We start from the raw sequence: 20,456 nt of genomic DNA on the forward strand, positions 1-20,456 counted from the left end.
GAGAAAAAGTCAGCAGGCTGTATCTAAAAAGGAGTCATCGTCGTTGGCAGCCATTGGACAAAGTCTTGATGAAATTGTCAACAATGGCAGGAAGATTCTGAGTGGGAAAAGCTGGATTTCGAGGGTAGATGGTCCAAGTTTCCTTCAAACAGCAATGCAGGCCTTTAAGTAGCAGAGCAGTCATCTGGGGAGCAAGAAATGATTCGAGCAGCAGGTCAGTCCTCTTGAGAACTAGGCAGTCTTTCTTAAATCTTCTAGAGTTGCAGGAGTGTACTGAACCGATGTTATAAGGATCCATATTTATACCTGGTGCCTGCCTTTGTATGTGGAGGAACCCCCTCTCCTAAGCCCACATCTGGTTCTGGAAAGGTCTTCCCTTCCCCTGCCAAGGCTTCAAAACATCTTTGGTCATGAAAGACTAGTCTTAGGTTACTTTGTGTGCTAGAGGTAATCCCTTTGAATTGAAAATGGGGCAGAAAACAACTCTGCCCCCAGTCAACATGGCAGGATGGCCTTTCCTGCCAACACCTAGTCCCTTTTTGTCTCTCTGTTTGAAAGGAAAGGAAGTGACTGAGCCATTGGGGTGCTGAGGGTCTGAGTGAGCCTATGGCCCTCATTATGAACTTGGCGGCAATCACCGCCAACCTCTGAGCTGTCAGTGAACAAAAGACTGCCAGTGGCGGTAACCTGCATACTGCATACTGCCGTATAATGATGCAAAAAAGACAAACCTCCGAAACCCTGCAACTTCCACCCACCGCCAGGACCAACAACAGCGGAAAGGCAGTACACCTCACCCCACCACTGCCATGAAGAAAAATCCACTGTCCACCAAACAATGATGCACAAATCAGCTTGGTGGACTGTGAACGTCGAACGACCATTGGCCGTATGGACCGCCACGACCTGCAATGGGACCTGCCAAAAGAAATGCACACAATAGCAAGTTTGGAAAACACACACCTGACACACATTCACAACAATATAAAACACACACATACACACCCCACAATCCTTTGCAATGCCAATAGCACAACAGATATTGACATCACAACATGCATAGACTTTACACACCTTCACACAAGTCACACACCAAACTACACAACAGCAATCCTTACCAATACACCTACAACACACCACCCACAACACATACCATGGCACCCCCTAAGCACCCCCGCTTCACAGACAGGGAGCTAAGGACCATGGTGGAAGAAATATCCACAGTCGAGCCACACCTATTCAGGGCACAGGTGCAGCAGACACACGAGGCCAGGAAGATGAAGCTATGGCAGACGATTGTCAACAGAGTCAACGCTGTGGGAAATCATCCATGCACAAGGGAGGGCATCAGGAAGAGATAGAATGACCTGCGCAGGAAGATTCGATCCATGGCATCCAGGCACAACATCGTGGTACAGAAGACTGGTGGTGGCCCCCTACCTCCTCCCCCCGAATACACCGACTGGGAGGAGAAGGTCCTGGCTATCCTGCACCTTCGGGGCCTCATTGGGGGACTGGACTGGACTCGGGTAAGTCAATTACAATACCTTAACAGTCATTCCACCTTTAATGCATGTATCACCCTATCCCTCTAATTACCACCAGGACCCCATCCCGTACCCAGTCCACAACACCCAAATACTCACATCCAAATCATCTGCATGCCCACAATCCCCCACACAAATCACCATCAAGCCCCCTGTGCATGTAATCCCTGTGGCACTATAGCACCCACAATGCACCTCCACCCCCCCAAAAATGCAACTAACTGTACACAAAGGGACCTTGCATACAACTACAAGGGAATTTAACCATCAATTAGTGCCGACTAGTGCTGCAATTGACAAAAAAATGCTGGACACCCACACATCTATTCTCCCACACACAGGCACCACCACCCATGTCACCCGACCGGAGACTTCAAGGAATACCTGTTCTCCACCTGAAGACGGAGGCCCCACTCAGGAGAGTGCAGAGGTATGTCTGGACACAGAGGAAATCCCTGGCCGATTACACACCCCTGGACAGTCACCCTCCAGGCGTCCTACCCAGGACACCACCGATACCCCTACCACTCAGCCACCAACATCAGCTCTGGCCAAATGACCACACACCAGTGTCACTAGGCCACTGACTGGCTGCCCACATGTATAGAGGCCAGAGTCTCCACCCACCAACAGGCAGGATGATGAAGAGCCAACTGCAAGTGGGGCTGCCAGACCTGTGCAGGGAACACAGGCAAAGGTGCCTAAGGCCAATCTGAGGGCATCCGTGACCCAGGGGGGTGGCCAAAGGATGGATTTGGCAGCCCAGGCGGTGATGTCTGAGGTCCTCGGAGCATACCACCACACCCAGGACAGGATGGGCCAGATCCTAGTCACCTGGGAGCACAATCAGAGGCTGCAGGTAGCACACCACCAGGAGGCCATGGAGCAATGGAGACAGCTCAATGCCACCATGGCCTCCATAGCATGGGTGCTGCAGCACCAGTACCACAACCAGCCTTAGTCCTCCACCCACCTGCAGGTCCCTACCACTAGCCAGGACACTGTCCTACCATCCACATCTGCAGCATCCACTGGACTGGTTGCACTGCCAGAGGACTCACAGGACATCAGCACCCCTACCCACGAATTCCAGCTGCACCTTGGCAAACGTGCCCTGAGGCCCAGATATGCCATTGAAACATCAGACAATTCCAAGCCCAGCACCAGGAAGTGACCCTGCCCTGAACTGTCTCTCTTGTGTGCCACTGAGCTACCTCGGTGACGGCACTACCATCTCACCATCTTCCAATGGCCCTATGGATGATACCCCTGTGCAACCAACAGCTGATCATATGTACCTGACTATGTTGTTCACCATGTGCCCACGCCCTTTCACTGTCCCAACACTCATGTTTATTTTGACATTGAATAAATACACCTGTGCACTCAAAATCTATGACCTTAATCAATATGAGAGAGGAATTATGAATGTGAATGCATTAGCCAGTTACCATCATAATGCCATTTTTATTGCAGGAGGGGATCCAAAACATTGTACTGTCTGAAGTATGTCACACTGTACATACCATTGCGTGCACTGGCATCTGCCACTGCAGGCATGATTTTGAATTTTCACTGACAAAGGAAAACACAGTACTTATAACATGAGTCAGACTGAAACAATGCAGTGAAGACATCAGCATCATAGACGAGTACCTGAGAGTCACTAGAGGTATAGCTGGATTAGCTGGGTCCTGTAGTTGATATCTTCCCCCTCTTCTTCCTCACCATCACTCTCATCCCTCCTAGGAGGTTGCGGGGCTGGTTTGACACCACCCTCTTCTTCCAGAAGTGGGAAAGATTTCCTCACAGCCAAGTTGTGCAGCATGCACCAGGCCACCACTATCTTACACACCTTGTCAGGGACATACCACAGGGATCCTCCAGTGAGATGGAGGCAATAAAATCTTGCTTTCAGGAGACCTATAGTGTGCTCTATCACCCTCCTAGTATGACCATGGACCTCAATATAATTGCTCTCTGCATCTGCCCTGCGAGTCCTCACAGGTTTCAGGAGCCATTGCATGTTGGGGGTAGCCAAAATGACCTGAAAAAGTAGGCGAAAGAGGACTTGAACACACACATTTCACTTGCATACATCCTGCCTGTCAGCTATGTAACTGATCCAGTGTCATACACACTCACCTATGAGCCCTGTAGTTGTCCCATCATGTGTGGCACACTGCTGTTTCTCAGGACAAATGAATCATGGACTGATCCTGGGAACCTTGCATTGACATGCAAAATGTACTGATCAGCAGTACTCAAACTGCACAGAGATCTACTAGGGATCTGTAAACAGATGGGGCCCTCCCTCGCCACATGGGTCTGTACCTATGGGTGATGAAGGAACTCATTTTGAGTTTCGACATACACTTGCAACACATGAGGTCACTATACTTTTCTACAATGCGACACATAGGTAACACACACAAACACAAAGAATGAGGCACACGGTCAGGCTAATGTTTGCTGAGGTTTCTCAGTCATAATGGCATCACATTGTAGACACACTTCCAACCATGAGTACATGTGGGGATCATAGAATCATGTCAGAAATCGACAAAGGGGAGATAGAAAGGGGCCATGGATGAGGCCCCCTGCAAGGCTATGGAGACGTGGTGAAAGCAAAATGGCAGCCTCCTGCCATCCAGGTATTTTAGTGTGGAAGTGACTTCATTCCGCTGGTGTTAGTCGTCATGTCTGTAGGCGGTGTTCACCGCTGTGCACCTGATCGTTGGATTACATGGTTGTCAATAGGGAATTTAGACTAATCATGATCGTTGCTGGCGCTGACGGTGCACAGCACCACAGTATCTACCGCCATTTTGACAGATACTTGACTCCTTCATTATGTGAAGGGTAGAACTCCACTGCGTGTGCTGCTGTGTCATGACTCTGGTCCCTGAGATGGCGCGTGTGACAGGTGAATGGCCCCCGGCCTTCACTGGGGAGAAACTTGAGAAGCTGGTAGACAGGGTCCTACCCCTGTATGTGAGGTTGTGTGGGCAACCAGAGGAGCAGGTGAGTTGCTATCTGTCCTCCCTAAATGTGTGTAATTGTGGCAGATGCCTGTATGTATTTTTGTTCTCTGTGTGAATGCTCAGCCATAGTGTGTCTGGCACTTTCTGTTTGTTGTTTGTTCATTTTCAAGTCTCCATGCACCATCTCAGTATGAACGGGCATGGCATTTGTGTATGGGGCACCCAAACTGAGGTCTGTTCTTTCCTCTGTGTGTCCCATGCAGGTCAGCGCCCATCAGAAGAAGGGCCTGTGGCGAGACATCGCCAAGGAAGTGCGGACCCTGGGGGTCTACAACTGGGAGAGCACCCACTTCAGGAAGCAGTGGGAGGACCTGAGGCGCTGGGCCAGGAAGACCGGAGAGGCCCAGCTGGGAAAGGCCTCCCAACAAAGAAGTGGTGGCTGTCGGACCCTAACCCCTTAATGGCCCGCTTTCTGGCGTTGGCCTAACTGGATTTGGATGGGCGCTTGAAGACAGCACAGCAGCCACAATGGGGTGCGTACCAACACTGTTGTGATGCTACTTTGATGGGTGTAGAGGGGTGCTAAGGTTGCATGCATTGTGGTGCCAGGCACTTCGACAGGTGTGTCCCTGCAGTCCTGCCCCCCTCCACGTCCATGGGATAGTGTCATAACTAGTTTTGGCAGGGTTTGTAGGCCTGTGAGGGATCCTAGGTTTTTGATATGGCAGTAATTGTGGCCTCATGAACTTGTAGACGTACTGGCTTGGCATGGTCTCTCATGGGTTCATTTCACAAAGTGTATCAGAGTTGTATTTCAGGATGAATGTAGTGTATTCTTGGGTCATGCCTACTAGTCAGGGGTACCTCCATAAAGTGGGTTGTGTCTGCTAAGGGTTTGTGTCTGATCTGGGTTGTGGTGTATGTGTCCCACAATGTACCTATTTCCAGGTTTTAACAACTTTTTTTTTGTTTTGTTTCCCCACCCCGTGATCTTGTGTCCCTGTGTACATTAGCATCATATGGCAAGAGAGCTGAGGCACTGGCGAGTGGGGATGCAGCAGCCCACGGTTCCAAGAAAGCAGAGTTGACCGACGCCAAGGGGACCAGTGGGTTGGAGGGCAAGGGGAGTACCACAGGGGAGGCAACTAGCACTGGAGGTAGGGACTCCGACACCTCTTCCAATGGCAGCTCCCTGGTGGTGGAGGACCTTACTGGGCCCACCCATTCTTTGTCATCTTCTACCACCCCCATACTATCACCACCCTCACAGTTGCTCTCCACTGAGTTGCCCGTGCCCACTCACCCAGGAGGGTAGGCGTCTCCTTCGCCCCAGGCACCTCATCTCCTGCCCCAGTCAGCCCTGCTGCCCTCACAGAAGAGGCTACTGACATCCTGAGGACCATCTCTGTAGGATAGACAACCAATGTGAATGCCATCCAGGGGCTAGCATCCCAGATGCAGCAATGCAATGCATACCTGGAAGGCATTCATTGTGTCATGTCTGGCCTACAGAGATCTTTTCAGGCTCAGGCCTTCTCCTTGACAGCAGCCAGTATCCCTGTCTTTCTGTCCCCCCTCCCACCACCTCTACCCCTTCCAGCACCCCACTCCCTTCACCCATCCCAAGCACACATACAGACAGCCATGCACACAGATCAACACACAAGAAGCACACTGAAAAGCACAAGCACCACACTTACCACCCCAGGCATGCACACAGACAACATAACAAATCACACACCTCCCTGTCTGTCACCTCACCATGCACACCCACATGCACTACACCCTCAGTCACTGCTGCTGCCTCCATTCTTGCAGTCACCACAATAGCTGAAATCCAGTCACGCACCCCAGACACCACACCTGTACTCACCACGTCTACATATACAGACACTTGCAGCACACTCACCAGACCTGCAGACACCCACACAACATCCATCTACATTGGCAGCCTGTCTTCTCCCACTCCTTTCAAAACACTCATACATTCACACACATCCACACCACACACATCCACCATACGTAAGCATACTAAACAGACACCTGCATCCATGTCCAGCACACCTACACCTCGTACGACAACTCCCTCAACCTCCACTCCCAGACCTGGCTCCAGATCCCCTCCAACTGCTCCTAAGAAGCTTTACCTCTCCTGTGTTGACCTATTTGAACCCACTGGCCCACGCTGTCTTGTCCCTAAACATTCCCATGCCCTTGCACAGTCCACTCCTTTCTCATCTAAGTCTGCCCCAGTCTGCCCTTCTCATTCCTGTGCCCCTTCCCCAGGGAGGAAGATGCCCTGTGTTGCCCTACTCTGCCATCCCCCAGTCCAGGTCCATTCCCCCACCTTCCAAGGGCAAGCCCAAACCCCCTTCACCTCTTAAACCTCAGCCCAAGACCCCCACTTCAAGACCTGAGTCCCAACCCCCACCATCCCCTGCCCCTGTTCCTTGAGGTGCCTGGCTGCCCCTCTGATGCCCCTTCCCAGTGGAGTTTCCTTTACACACGTATGGGTCAAGTTTGGGCTATATTCTCCCTTCAAGGACTTTACAATGGCCTTATTTGGACATTCCTGGTATTTACTGAAATTAAATTTAAGTGCCCAGAAGTGCTGTGGGACACAAGATTGACCTGTTGAGCAGTGTTTCTCTGTGGGGGTGTGGTGTGCACAGGTGTGTGCATTAGTGCATGATATTTGTTGGCTTGTATCTGGTAAGAACATCTTGTTCTGGTATATATGGCTTGGGATGGTGAGAGGGGTTGGGAGTGTGTTGCGTTTGTGTAACTGTGACCTTTCTTTCCATGTGTACTAGGCTTCAGTACTTACCGTCGTCATCTACATCATCGGTCACGGTCCTGGAGGCATATGGCAAGGAGAAGCACTGGCATTATTTCCAACTCTCGCTCTATGTCTGCGTCAGCAGGTTCTGTGTACCTCCGGTGAGTGTTTCCCTTTATATTGTTCGTTCCCACCCTGGAACTTATGGCGGTGTGGTGTTCCATTATTTGGTGGGTGGGTAGGGCCTTTCCGCCGGCCTGGGGACCGCCTCTTCTGTCGTTGGCAGGACTACAAAAATGGCAGTGCGTGGATGGACTGCTGCTTGTTTCTCATTGGCTTCATTATTTGGCAGTCCGGACTGCCAGACTGTTGGCAGTAGTTACCGCCACCACCGGCGGTGTGGTGTTTCCCGTCATGTTCATAATGACCACCTATGATTGGGTGTATGAGTGTCTGAGTGAGTCTGTGAGCGGTTGTGTGAGGATCTGAGTGGGTCTGTGACTGGGTGTTTCAGTGCCTGAGTGGGTCTGTGAGTGGGTGCATGAGTGTCTGAGTGGGTCTATGAGGTGGTGTGAGTGCTACATTAAGTAAAAGAATGAGTGTATGAATAACTCTGTGAATGCTTTTTTTTGTCACCAATATTCATAAATTCCTCGCAATGTTACATGGGGGACCATGCTGTGTGTCACAACATATTTGTCAATATCACGCAGCCTGAAAACAATATTTTAAGGACATATTTTCACACTCACAGATCCCTATATCATAGCTCTGCTACTTTTGCTTTTATTTTTTCAGGCCCGGGGACAGTGTCCATTACCTAAAATGGCAGTCACAACTTTCTGGTCAGGTTGCGGCCAGCCAATTACAGAATTCCTGTACGCACACGCATTGCCGAATACTCCATGAAAACATCACAACAGGTCTCAGCCCTAGGAATACGCATTTATTTCCTCTTTAATTTCTCAAAACTACGCAAAATATGCGAAAACATATTCTGGGTACCAACATCTACCTGTCTGCCTAATTTGGTATAATTCTGTCCAGTAGTTTGGGTTGTAGTGTGTTCAAAACTCCTATGGGAATTAATATAGGAAACGAGTGTCTTTTGACCCCCCTTTTTCTTGGCCACCGCTTGACGGATCGCTGCAGCACTGTTTATTGGAAAATTTTGTGAAGATTCTTCAAACAGTGGCAAAGATACATGATACATCCCATATGGCATTTGGACATTACTACCACATGAACTACTGGATAGAATTACACCAACTTCGACAGGAAGGTAGCTATTGGTCCAGAAAGAGTGTTTTTTGTTATTTGGTGTAAATCCATTTAGTAATTTTTGAAATATTAATAGAAAACTAAATATACTTATCTGGAGCCATGAACAATTTGCAAATATACTTGTGAACTATTCACGCATTTTCAAGCCACCGGTATACTCTCATTGGCTGGTCTCAACTTGACTTGAAAGTTGTGGCCCGTTAAAAAGTGGATTATTGCTAAGGGTCGGTAAGTACCTACACTTAGCAATAGGCCTCAAACCCCCACTAGGTCCAGTCAAGGTCTCAATAAATTAATCCTGGCTCAACCCTCGGTAGCTTGGCAACACGCTGTTAGGCTTAATTTAGGAGGCAGGTGGGTAAAGCATTTAATACCAACAAAACAGTAAATAAGTATAACACAAAACACATTAAAAACCAGACACCAATTTACAAAAATAGATTTTGGCCCTCATTATGAATACAGCAGTCGAAAACGAGTGTTTAAACTACTGACCGCCAGCATCCCCGGATATAATGAACATTCCTGTGGGCCGGCGGGCGGAAATATTGTTTCCGTCCGCCGGCCCACAGGAATGCTTGGCCGGGACATTGACGGCGGCTCCACATGGATCCGCCGCCAATGCCTCTGTGCGGTGGGTGCAGCTGCACCCGTCGCGCAGATCATTGCCCGACCTGCGCGATGGGGCACTGCACAGGGGCCCCTGCACTGCCCATGCCAAGTGCATGGGCAGTGCAGGGACCCCCAGGATTGCCCCGGTACCCCCCCTCTGCCAGCCTTTCCCTGGTGGGGAAACCCTCCAGGGGAAGGCTGGAGGCAGAAGGGATCATTATCTGAGGGGCAGCACCGCTGCCCTGTTGGATAATGATTCCAACCGCCTCCAGGCTGCCTGACGGGGCAGCCTGGCAGTGAGTGCGGCCCTCATAGGGTTAATTATGTGGCGGTGCGGCTCGCCATGCCGTCTGGCGGATTTTCCCACCACCGCCGGCATGGCGGGTCACACCAACATGGTCATAATGACCACGTTTATTGTTATCTTTAAAATGACACTAAAATGCCAAAATTCCAATAAAGGGAACCGGAGATATGAATGTTTAAAAGATTCAAGGCCACATGTACAAATATCAGGTTTTGCGACTCACAAATTGTGAGTAGCAAAACCAGATGTACAACTGTGTAAATGATACGGTTTGCAATTCCCAGTGGGGTCACAAATGACCGACTTTATACATATTCATGAGGTAGGTTGCAATTTATGGCCCCATTTGGAAAGGCCACACTCACTGGGATGATGGCTTGCTGGAGACAGCAGAGTACCATGTCTGTGACTGCTTTTAAATAAAGCAGTGTTTTTTTTAATGCGGGATGCATAAAAAAAATAAAAAAAGTTTTCTTTTCATTTTTTTCAGAGCAGGCAGTGGTCCATTTGCATCCGTTCACAAAGGGGAAGGAGTCCTGTGGGTACCCCTCCCTATTTGCGAATGTGTTAGCACCAATTTGAAATTGGTGCTAACTGCGATTGTTTTGTGACTGCAATCGCGGTCACAAAACAATCATACATCACAGTGCGACTCGCAATTAGTAAGGGACCGCCCCTTCCTAATTATAACTCGCAAACCCTTTCTGCGATTCAGTAAATAGATTACCCAATCGCAAAATTGGGTTTGTGCATCGCAAAAGGTTTGGGCTGTTTGCAACAAGAAAAAGCTTTGCACATCTGGCCCTGAATGATTTCTAGCGCTTAGAAACCAAAAGCGCAAATCTGGACATCTGGTCTCACTCGACCGGGGCAAAGTCAAAAGTTGAGGCCAACCGTGAAGGAGCCCTGCTCTGCTATTCTGAAGGGAGGCCTCGGTCAAAGTTTTACCTTCACACTTAGACACATTTTTGAAGATTTCTTACCGACTGGGACAAAGTCACAAGTTGAGTCTAACCTCGCAGGAGCCCTCTTCCGAAACACGTTGCTGGAGGTCTCGGTCCAGGTGCCTACATTCAGAGTTTATCTGGGACCAGGTCAAAAGTTGAAGCCAACCACGATGGACCCCTCCTTGGATACACTGCGCGGGAAGCCTCAGTAAAATTTTTACCTTCAGACTTAGAAACTTTTTTGGAGCTTTTCTCCCCTGACATCAATCGATGACCCCAAGCTGATTTCAATGTGACCCAGTCAAATTGCCTTTTCAGATACCACGGTGAAATCCTGGGACTCTGGAGCTTTTCAGTTGAGCGAACCTGCAAGTCAGGCCGGGTCACAGTTGACCAACATTGGCCGGCTTGACTCACTACGTTGGATCTGAGTTGCTCCTTGGGGGTTAGGACTCAATCTCCCAGAATGCACCTGGTTCAAATCTTTAAATGACCACAGTCAGCTTGTCAATTTCTGCAGGGTTTGATGCAGGGGACTCTTGTCAGCTCTTTTCTACCTAGAGCCTATAGGGAGACCCTTCTTGGAGTAGTAGAAGCTAGGCAAATCCCTTTTCTTGGTGAAGTCCAAGTGATCAGCTGGTGAAGTCTTTCTGAGTATAGTTTCCACCTACAGACCAGGGATCCAGCATGGCAGGCCTACATCTTTTTGTCTTTTTCCAGTAGGGATCTGAAATGTGGGGCAGCTCTGTCAATTTATTCTTGCTCCTGGGGCAGCAAGCAGGGGAGTATTCCTTTCCAGTCATGTGCAGGTCACCACCCTCTTGAGAAACCACTTCCTGGGAAGTGTGGCAAATTTTCCTCCAAAATCCAAGATAGCAAAAAATAAATCTTAGAGTTCAGATCTTGCTGAGCCCACCCACTAGTGTGGCTAAGTTTCCCTTAACACACTCTTTTTCAGCCCTCTCTTAATCTTATCAGGTGGCACCTGGTTGTCTGGGGCTGCAGGAAATGAGGGGAGGTCCTGTTGTTGTCCCAAATGTCCTCTCACCATAAGCTTCCTTTGTTTCAGCCCAGGCCACTTCACACCTAATCAAAGTACCCTGGCTCAGGCTGCCAGAGGCTTACCAATCAGAGAAGGGCAGTGCAGGGCTAAAACTGGTAACTTTTAGAAAGAGTTCTAAAACTCTTTCCCTGTTCAAGTTGTATTAAATTCAACAGTGGGAAGTTGTTGGATTTATTGTAACATATTTTGAGACCAAACTTGCATATTTAGATCCTTCCTATGGAAAATCAGACTTTATAATTTTTAAATAAAGTCTGTCCATGGGGAAAATGAAGTTGGCTATTTTCCCCTCATCAGGGCTTATAAAACCTTGTTTAGAAATTACCTGCTTATAGTCACACTGTACCCAATCCTGGGACACTTACGGCATACTTTAGGGGTGAAGTAATAAGGTAGTTTAGGACTTTAGAAGTACTTTTAATTCCAAAGTTGAATTTTAAAGTTAACTTTAACTAAGAAGTAGCCAGCAAGGCAGGCCTGCTTTTAAAATGACACTGGGCACAATAGCACTGCACCTATGGGTGTTCTACCTATGCTGGACTCCCTAAACCTACATGCCCTGCCAAATAGTTGGGACTTATAGGTAGGTTGGTACAGCCAATTGTATTTTGGCCTATTAAGTTACAGGGATGTTAAAGCTAGGATCGTAATGTACTTGAAAAAAACAAAGAAACTCAGCAGTTGTAGTTGTAGTTATTTCAATAACTATATCTCACACCCTAAGGTAACTATAACTCACATCTTCCCATTCAGTTTTCTTATCAATATTTTGATTGCAAATGTTGCAGTGATAATATCAAAGACGCCAAAGAAGATGTCATCAATGACGTAATATGAGGAGTAATTAGCTGTGAACAGTGAAGGCGTGAGTTAGAGTTACTTTAGAGTACGAATTATCATTACTTGAAATAACTATTACTATAACTGCTGAATTTCTGTAATTGTGTATGAGTAAATTCAGAACCTAACTATAAGATCCCTGTAACCTTTGTATTTTTTTTAGTAAATTACTATATTTTCTGTAAAGTAAAGCAATTTAATCACGTTATGTCATTCCAACCATCGCTGCACACGGCCTTTGGCTGTGTGCAGTGACAGTTGGCCACAGGGCCTGCAGCCAAGACCCTACAACCACCCAACCCTGCACTGTGCACAGCCTTTGGCCACAGGGCCTCTCTCTGTCAGTGGGTCTGTGAGTGGATGCGCGAGTGTCTGAGTGGGTCTCAAAGTGGGTGTGTGAGTCTGTGAGTGGATCTGAGCGGGTGTGTGAGTGGGTCATGAATCTCTGAGTGTATGAGTGAATTATTTCATGTACAAATGAGTCTGTGAATGCTTTTTAAAACATTTTTTGAAGATCGTCATATATTCTTGAATATTCAGGGATATTCTTGAATATCACACATGGAGAAGAAAAAATCATTTTCAACCCAAAATTTGACCCTCAAACACCCCTACATCACATCCTTGGGGTCAGGGTACCTCCACCCTGACCCCTTATACCAGTTATAATTTCTATTTTCAGCCCAGGGACCCTCTCCCATAGCGAAAAATGGAGGCAGCAACTTTATATTCAAGCTGTAGCCAGCCAGTGACAGCATTCCAGTTGTCACGCACATTTGCCAATTTGCCGCAATCATCCTGAAAATTTCGTGGCCAGAGATATGCAAATTTATTTTCCCTTTAATTTCTCAAAAACTACTGAAAGGATTTACATCAAGGAACCAAAAGCACAATCTGCATACTAAAATCTATATTTCTGCCAAATTTGGTGTAATTCAGTCTAGTGAATAGGTCTGTAGACGTGTCTAAAGTTCCTAAGAGAATTAAGAAGGGAAACACAACTTTTATGACCTCCTCTTTTTCTTGTCCCCTGCTTGACAGATCACCCTGAAACTTTCTGTGCACAACAAGAATCCCCGGGGCACTTCTTTTGGAAAACTTTGTGAAGATTCATCAAAGAGTGCTAAAGATACAGGCAAGAGAAAAAACACTTTTTCTGGTGTCTTCAGAAACATGGTTGCAACTGTAACTACCTACTGGTAAGACTGCCAGTATGTTTATATATATATATACAAATATATATAGAGAGAGTTGACATCCTTGGCGTGGTCTCCCCTAATGTTTTGCCTCTGCTTCCCAGGTTGCTGGACTCTGTTTTTGCTGTTTTTGATACTCTGGGCACTTTACAACTGGTGGCCAGTGCTAAAGTGCAAATGCTCCTATTTAAAATGTTTGTGTAATTGGCTTATCCATGATTGTGCTATTTGATTTACTAGTAAGTCCCTAGTAATATGCATGAGAGGTCCCAGGACCTGTAAATCAAATGCTACTAGTTGGTCTGGAGCGCTGTTTGTACCACCCATATTAGTAGCCCTGTAAACATGACTTAGACCTGCCACTGCAGTGTCTGTATGTACAGTTTTAAACTGCCATTTCACGCTTGCAAGTGTACCCATTTGCCAGGCCTAAACGTTACCTTTTTCTACATGTAAGGCACCCCTAATGTAAGCTGTAGGTAGCCACATGGGCAGAATGCAGTGTGTGTTAAAGGTGGGGAGTTTATTGGTGTTTTACATGTCCTAACAGTGAAATACTGGTAAATTAAATTTTCACTGTTGCAAGGCCTGTCTCTCTCATTGGTTAACATGGGAGCTGCCGTTAAATATTATCAAACTGCAGATTCCCTTTGGGAGCAGATAGAAGTTTTGAGTTTGGGGTCTCTGAACTCACAATTTAAAAAGACATACTTTAGTAAAGTTGGTTTTTAGATTGTTAGTTTGAAAATTCCACTTTTAGAAAGTAGGCATTTTCTTGCTTAAACCATTCTGTGAATCTGCCTGTTTGTGGATTGCCTGTCTGGGTCAGTTTAACAGTTGGGCTGTTTGTGAATCCCTTCTAGACAGTGAGATAAAGAAAGCTGGGGTGTTGTTTGCATATCCTGATGAGCCATCTGAGTAGAGGGAGGAGTGGTCACTTAAACCTGAATGGGCTGTGCCTAGACTCTCACAATGCAGTCTCCAGCTGCCTGGTGTGTGTATGGGGCCTGGCCTGGGCAAGGCAGAATCTTGTGAACAACAGAGACTTTCATTTGAAGTAGGCATACTTCCAAGGCAGAAAGGGATATAAGTATTGGACCAAAAACTCTGGAAAATCTGATTTCTTCAAGATTACTTCTGGAACCAAGAGAAACATCTGGCAAGGAGAAGAGCTGGAGAGGGGAATATTGCCCCTTTGCCTGTGACTGTGTTTGCTGGGTTGGCCTGCAGTAGCTGCTTCTGCCTAAAAGAGGACAAAAACTGACTTTTGGTTGTCTTCCCACTGGTGAATAATCTTCAAAGGCTTGAACTGAGCTTGTCTCCTGTTGTTGAAGTCTCAGGACATCAAAGAATTCTCTCTGGTAGCACCTGACTCTCTGCGGAGAATCCTGCCCTGCCAAGTGGTACCCCAACCTGTCTCTGGGCCCTTGAAAGGTGAAATTGGTGGAAAAGAACAGAAATCCACACACATATCACTGTATGGGGAAACGTTTGCTGCACCATCCGCAACAACCCTGATAAACGATAAAATTGACGCTGCACCTGCATCATGGATGGGAAATCAATGCACTGCAGCTTAAGAAAAGGCGCACAACACACGCTAGCAGCTACTGATAATGACGCAAGCCCCACGCAGCACGTCTTCCTGACACCGTACAACTAGATTTTTAATGCAGCATCATTGGGTGTGAAAAATCAATGCAAAGACTGCCCTGACCCGAGGTGCCCATCTGGGAATTAACACATCACGAAGAGAGGAGGAAATGACGCATGCCGACCCGATCGATTTTTCTGCGTGAAAAATTGACTCATCGCTGGTCTTTTTTGATGCACGCTCACCCGTGCAGCTTTATTTTTTACGCTAACCAGGTACTTTGTGTAACAAGAGCATTTTCACAGTTTTCTAAAGATTAAGCCTCCTATTCTTTTCAAAATTCACTTCTTGACATGTGTATATTGGATTTGTGTCATTCTGGTCTTGTGTGAGTTGGATAAATATTACTTATTTTTCTAAACTGGTGTGGTGTCCATTTTATAGTGTTTCACTGTATTACATATTGCTTCTGAAGTTAAGCCTGCCTGCTCGTGCCAAGCTACCAATGGGATGAGTGGGGGTTAACTGAGGGTGATTCTCTTTTACCCTAACTACCTGACTAGAGTGAGGGTCCATGCTTGGACAGGTGGTAACCTAACTGCCAGCCAAAGACCCCATTTCTCATATATATATATATATTAGTTTTATGTGGGCTGAGAACACCCCTTCAGAAGTCACTTCCACACCTTTTGTTCTCTTCCCAATCAGGAATGATTCCCCTGTTTCATTTAGAGCAACATACAACAGACTCAATACATGTTTCGCATCAAGTGCTTCCTCAGGGCTGTTAGGTTGATAAGAAATGAGCAGAAACATATTCATATAAAATGAGGAAAACGTACATAATTGAATACAAAATGTACAAAATATCTACACTGTACATATATTCAAGCGTAATAGCTGTATGATCATTATACAAAATTACATATCATGTCCAAACAATACTATATAGTGTTGAAACCTGTTGACTATAAATTCAGATTAGATCGCTTTCCTTATTGATACGTTAGTTATATTGTCTACATCAAGAAAACTACAGAAACCTATACAGTTAGAACATAACAACAATTACTGGAGTAAAGTGCCTACATATTACAAACCAACATCTCCCAATGTAAAGTCCTACATTGGCCAAAACCCCTCCCCCACAAGAGTGAATACCAAAGTTAATAATTTCAGTGGTATGTGAGCAAATCAAACCTTAAAGAATGAAAGTGTGAAGATTTCAACGTGAAGAGATCAGTCTCCATCAGTAGTGAAAGTCTAAGGTGGTCCAAAATACACCCTACAAATTAAGTAAGTATGTGCCAAAATGCCTGATCAGAAAAGGGAATGATGTTACGCACCGATCCCCCAATGATTTCAATAGAGTTTTTGAAGTATCCATTTCACATGTTAAAATTATATTGCGTGCCCTTAATCAAGACCTATTATGATTAATCACAAACACCATCCCATTTACAAAATAGTGCTTAACTTCAGTTAACTCTTGTAACAACCTAATGTTCAAAGTTACCTCAATGGTATTTCTATAATTGAAAAGTCACTTTCCAAAGTGTGGTAGAACTGTAATAAAAATACGATTACAATCAAGAAATGGTGTGCAATATATACAGTTAGTACGCAACCTACATCATGATATCTTGACTGTTGTACAATTTACACATCATTTCTAATGTATATACTTCTAAAGTAATAAATATATCACTCATTGTTACTCCAAAATGCAGGTGATACTATATAATACGGTCAGAAATATACAACGAGTTATTAGTCCAGTACCAGTGCTTATATATAAGCCAACTGAAAATGATCAACTTTGTAAAAACACATCAGTAAATCAGGCTGCTAATACTTACCCATAATGCACAATATTAATCATCAACTTGGGCCCTGTCAATAGTTCACACAAACTAAAATGTATCCGATAATACAGAAACACTGTAATGAAACGAAGGGAACACACAATAAGACATGGCATTTGTTATAAATAACTACAACATACTACAAGCCTTGCCATTCTTCCTGCCCCCACCAATATTGCAATTAACCTCTACTCATCCCTCAGCCAAAACCAGTTGGAGATTAGATATTTAGCAACTGCCACAATCCACCATATGACACGGAATATCACCCACCACTATTTATAACTATCATTCATGGCTGCTCATTACATTGTTTATTAACAAATCACAGTGTGCGTTCTCTCAAATACCTCTCTCATGTGTTACTTATTATCATCCCCTGCCAAAATGACTATGGTTCATAGCTCCCCGTTATATTATTACTTACCAAATCAGAGTAAGGGTGGTAACGCCCGAACAGTGTTAAGCGGCCAGTCAATCAGCAGCCCCAATGAAAATTCCACCCTTAAATACATCATCATCCTCAAAAAACTCCAACCATTATTTTCAGATTGCAAATGGTCAATAATGGTTTCTGCTACATCCCGCCAGAACACTACAAGATTTGTCAATGCATTGTTTTAATAAGAAACTATTTGTATAAAAGTCCTCCTTTTTGCCCTGGTCAACCCCACATTTTTTGACTGAAACTGGTGGTTACTTACTCGTACTTTGCCCTGGGCATCTCTAACAAGTCCCAGGGCGAGTGCTCTGTGTAAAATGGAATATGCAAATTAGGCTAATTATAATTGGCTGTACCAACCTACCTATAAGTCCCTAGTATATGGTAGAGCATGTAGGTTTAGGAACCTCAGCATAGATAGTACACCCATGGGTGCACTGCTGTGTTATTTTAAAAGCAGGAATGCCTTGCTGGCTGTTTTACATTAAAGTTAACCCCAAATTCAACTTTGGAATTAAAATTACTTTCCAAAGTCCTGAGCTACCTTATTTATACATATATGTCATCTCCTCTAAGGTATGCCTTAAGTGTCCCCAGGGGTAGGTGCAGTATAACTATAAGCAGGGACCTTATAAAGTTGTTTTATAAGCCTTATTGAGGGAAATAAAGCCAAATTCATTTTCCCCATTGTAGTGAACAGGCTCTAAAGGCTCACATGGAAAGCCTTTATTTTAAAATAATAAAGAAAGATTTTCCATAAGCAGGAGCTTAATATAGCAAGTTTGGTATCAAATGTAAAGGTATATTAAATCCAACAACTTGTCACTGCTGAATTCATTATAATATGAACAAAGAAAATGCTTTAGAACTCTTTCTAAAAGTTACCAACTTCAGCACCTTAGTGCCCTTCTCTGATTATTCAGCCTCTGGCAGCCTGCACAAGGCTACTTTGATGATGAGTGAAGTAGCCTGGGCGGAAACAAGGAAGCATCTGGTGGTAGGGAAACTGCCTCAGTAGATGGTAGAACAGGATGGAGGGAGACAGCCAAGCTGGACTTCAAAGGGGAGAAGGACATTTTGGACAACAACTGGACCTCCCCCATTTCCTGCAGCCCTACCCAACCAGGTACCCCCTGGTTAGATTAACAGAGGGCAGGAAAGGAGTGTGTTAAGGGAAACTTCGCCACAGCAGTGGGTGGGCTCAGCCAGATCTTAACTGTAAGATTACATTTTTGCCATTTGGATTTTGGAGGAATGTTGCTCCCTGGGATTGATTTATGCCACACTTCCCAGGAAGTGGTCACAAAAGAGGGTGGTGGCCTGCACTTGATTGGACAGGAACACCCCCCTGCTTTCCACACCAGAAGCAACAATAAAATATGCCAGAGATGCACCACATTTCAGATCCCTACTGGAAAATAAGAATGACTGCCCTGCTGGTCTCCTGGCCTGCCCTTGAACACTGTACTCAGAAGGACTGCACCAACTGCACACTTTGAGCGTCATCAAGAAAATGATTTTGCCTTACTTCTACAACTACAAGAAGGGACTCCCTGCAAAGAACAGGTAGAAAGGAGCTGTCTAGAGTTCCCTGCATTAAGTCCTGCAAAAATAGCCCAGCTGACCAGTGACCAGTGGCCATTTAAGTATTTGGTGCAGGTGCATTCTGGGAGTTGGAGTCCAAACCCACAAGGAGCAACTCGGAGCTTCTGGAACCTTGGGGTGAGTTGTGAATACCTAAAGAACCTTTAAAGTACTTCTGGAAGAAGATCCCGAAGTTTGAGACAATTTTGGAAAAAAGCTCCATAGGTGGACCGACCCAATGCGAGAGTCAGGCGGCCAACCTCGACCGCCACCTGGGCAGACTTGCAGGTTCATCCAACTGAATAGTTCCCAAGTCCCAGACTTGAAGAATTTGACTTGGGGTTAGTGGAAAGGAAATCTGATGACATCACATTGAAATCTGCTTGCTAAGGCGAGTCGTCTGACGTCCTGGGAGAAAAGCGCCAAAGAGATGCCATCCTAATGACACATTAGCGTAATTTCAATTACACTAATGTGGCGTTAGATGGCCAAAAACACAGCACCATATTTACAAAGTGGTACAATGCATGCATTGTGCCACTTTGTAGACCTTTGCGCTACATTATGCCTGTGCCAGGCATAATGTATGCAACGGGGGCATTCCCCATTAGGGAGGCTGAAAAAATGACAAAAAAGATTTCCTTGTACCATTTTTTTTGGCACTTTTAATGCCTCCTCAGCTTTCTTGTTGGCATGCATGACTGCCAGTAGGTAATTACCTAGTGGCATTTAACCATAGGTAGTAATAGTTAGATCCATGTTTCTATAGAAAAAGCATTTTTTGACTTACCTATATCTTTGGCACTATTTTGACGAATCGTCACAAAACATTCCAAAAAAAGTGCACCAGTGATTCTTGTTGTACATAGAAAGTTTGGGGGTGATCCGTCAAGTGGGGGCCAAGAAAAAGGGGAGGGTCAAAAAAGTTAATTCCCATAACACCTTCAGACACAACTACAGCCCGAACTGCTGGACGGAATTACACCAAATTTAGCAGAAAGCTAACCTTCGGTATGCAGATTGTGCTTTCACTTATTTGGTGTAAATTAATTCAGTAGTTTTGGAGATATTAAATGGAAAACACATTTAGATATCTCTGGTTGTGACGACTTTACGAATAATGATGAGCTTGTGCGGGGAAATGCACAGCTCTGATTGGCTGCCAACACTTCAAAGCCAAGTCCCAGAAAAAAACGCAAAAAGCAAGAAAAGTGACCCCCGGGGTAAAAAAGCTTTATATTTCAAATTTTTACCGCAATATCACAAGAACGTCACACATTTGTGGTAAAGATTTAAAAAAAACAGGCAAGGGCTCCTGCACTTGTTTTCTAATAACAACCAGGTAGGCCAGGTCCCAGGGGCAGTGTTTTTTTTAATAGGGGGCCCCCCTGGCCCCCCAGAGCCCCGGGAAC

The sequence above is a fragment of the Pleurodeles waltl genome, chromosome 10 (genome assembly GCF_031143425.1).
Source record: "Pleurodeles waltl isolate 20211129_DDA chromosome 10, aPleWal1.hap1.20221129, whole genome shotgun sequence".
In the NCBI taxonomy this organism is placed as follows: domain Eukaryota; kingdom Metazoa; phylum Chordata; class Amphibia; order Caudata; family Salamandridae; genus Pleurodeles; species Pleurodeles waltl.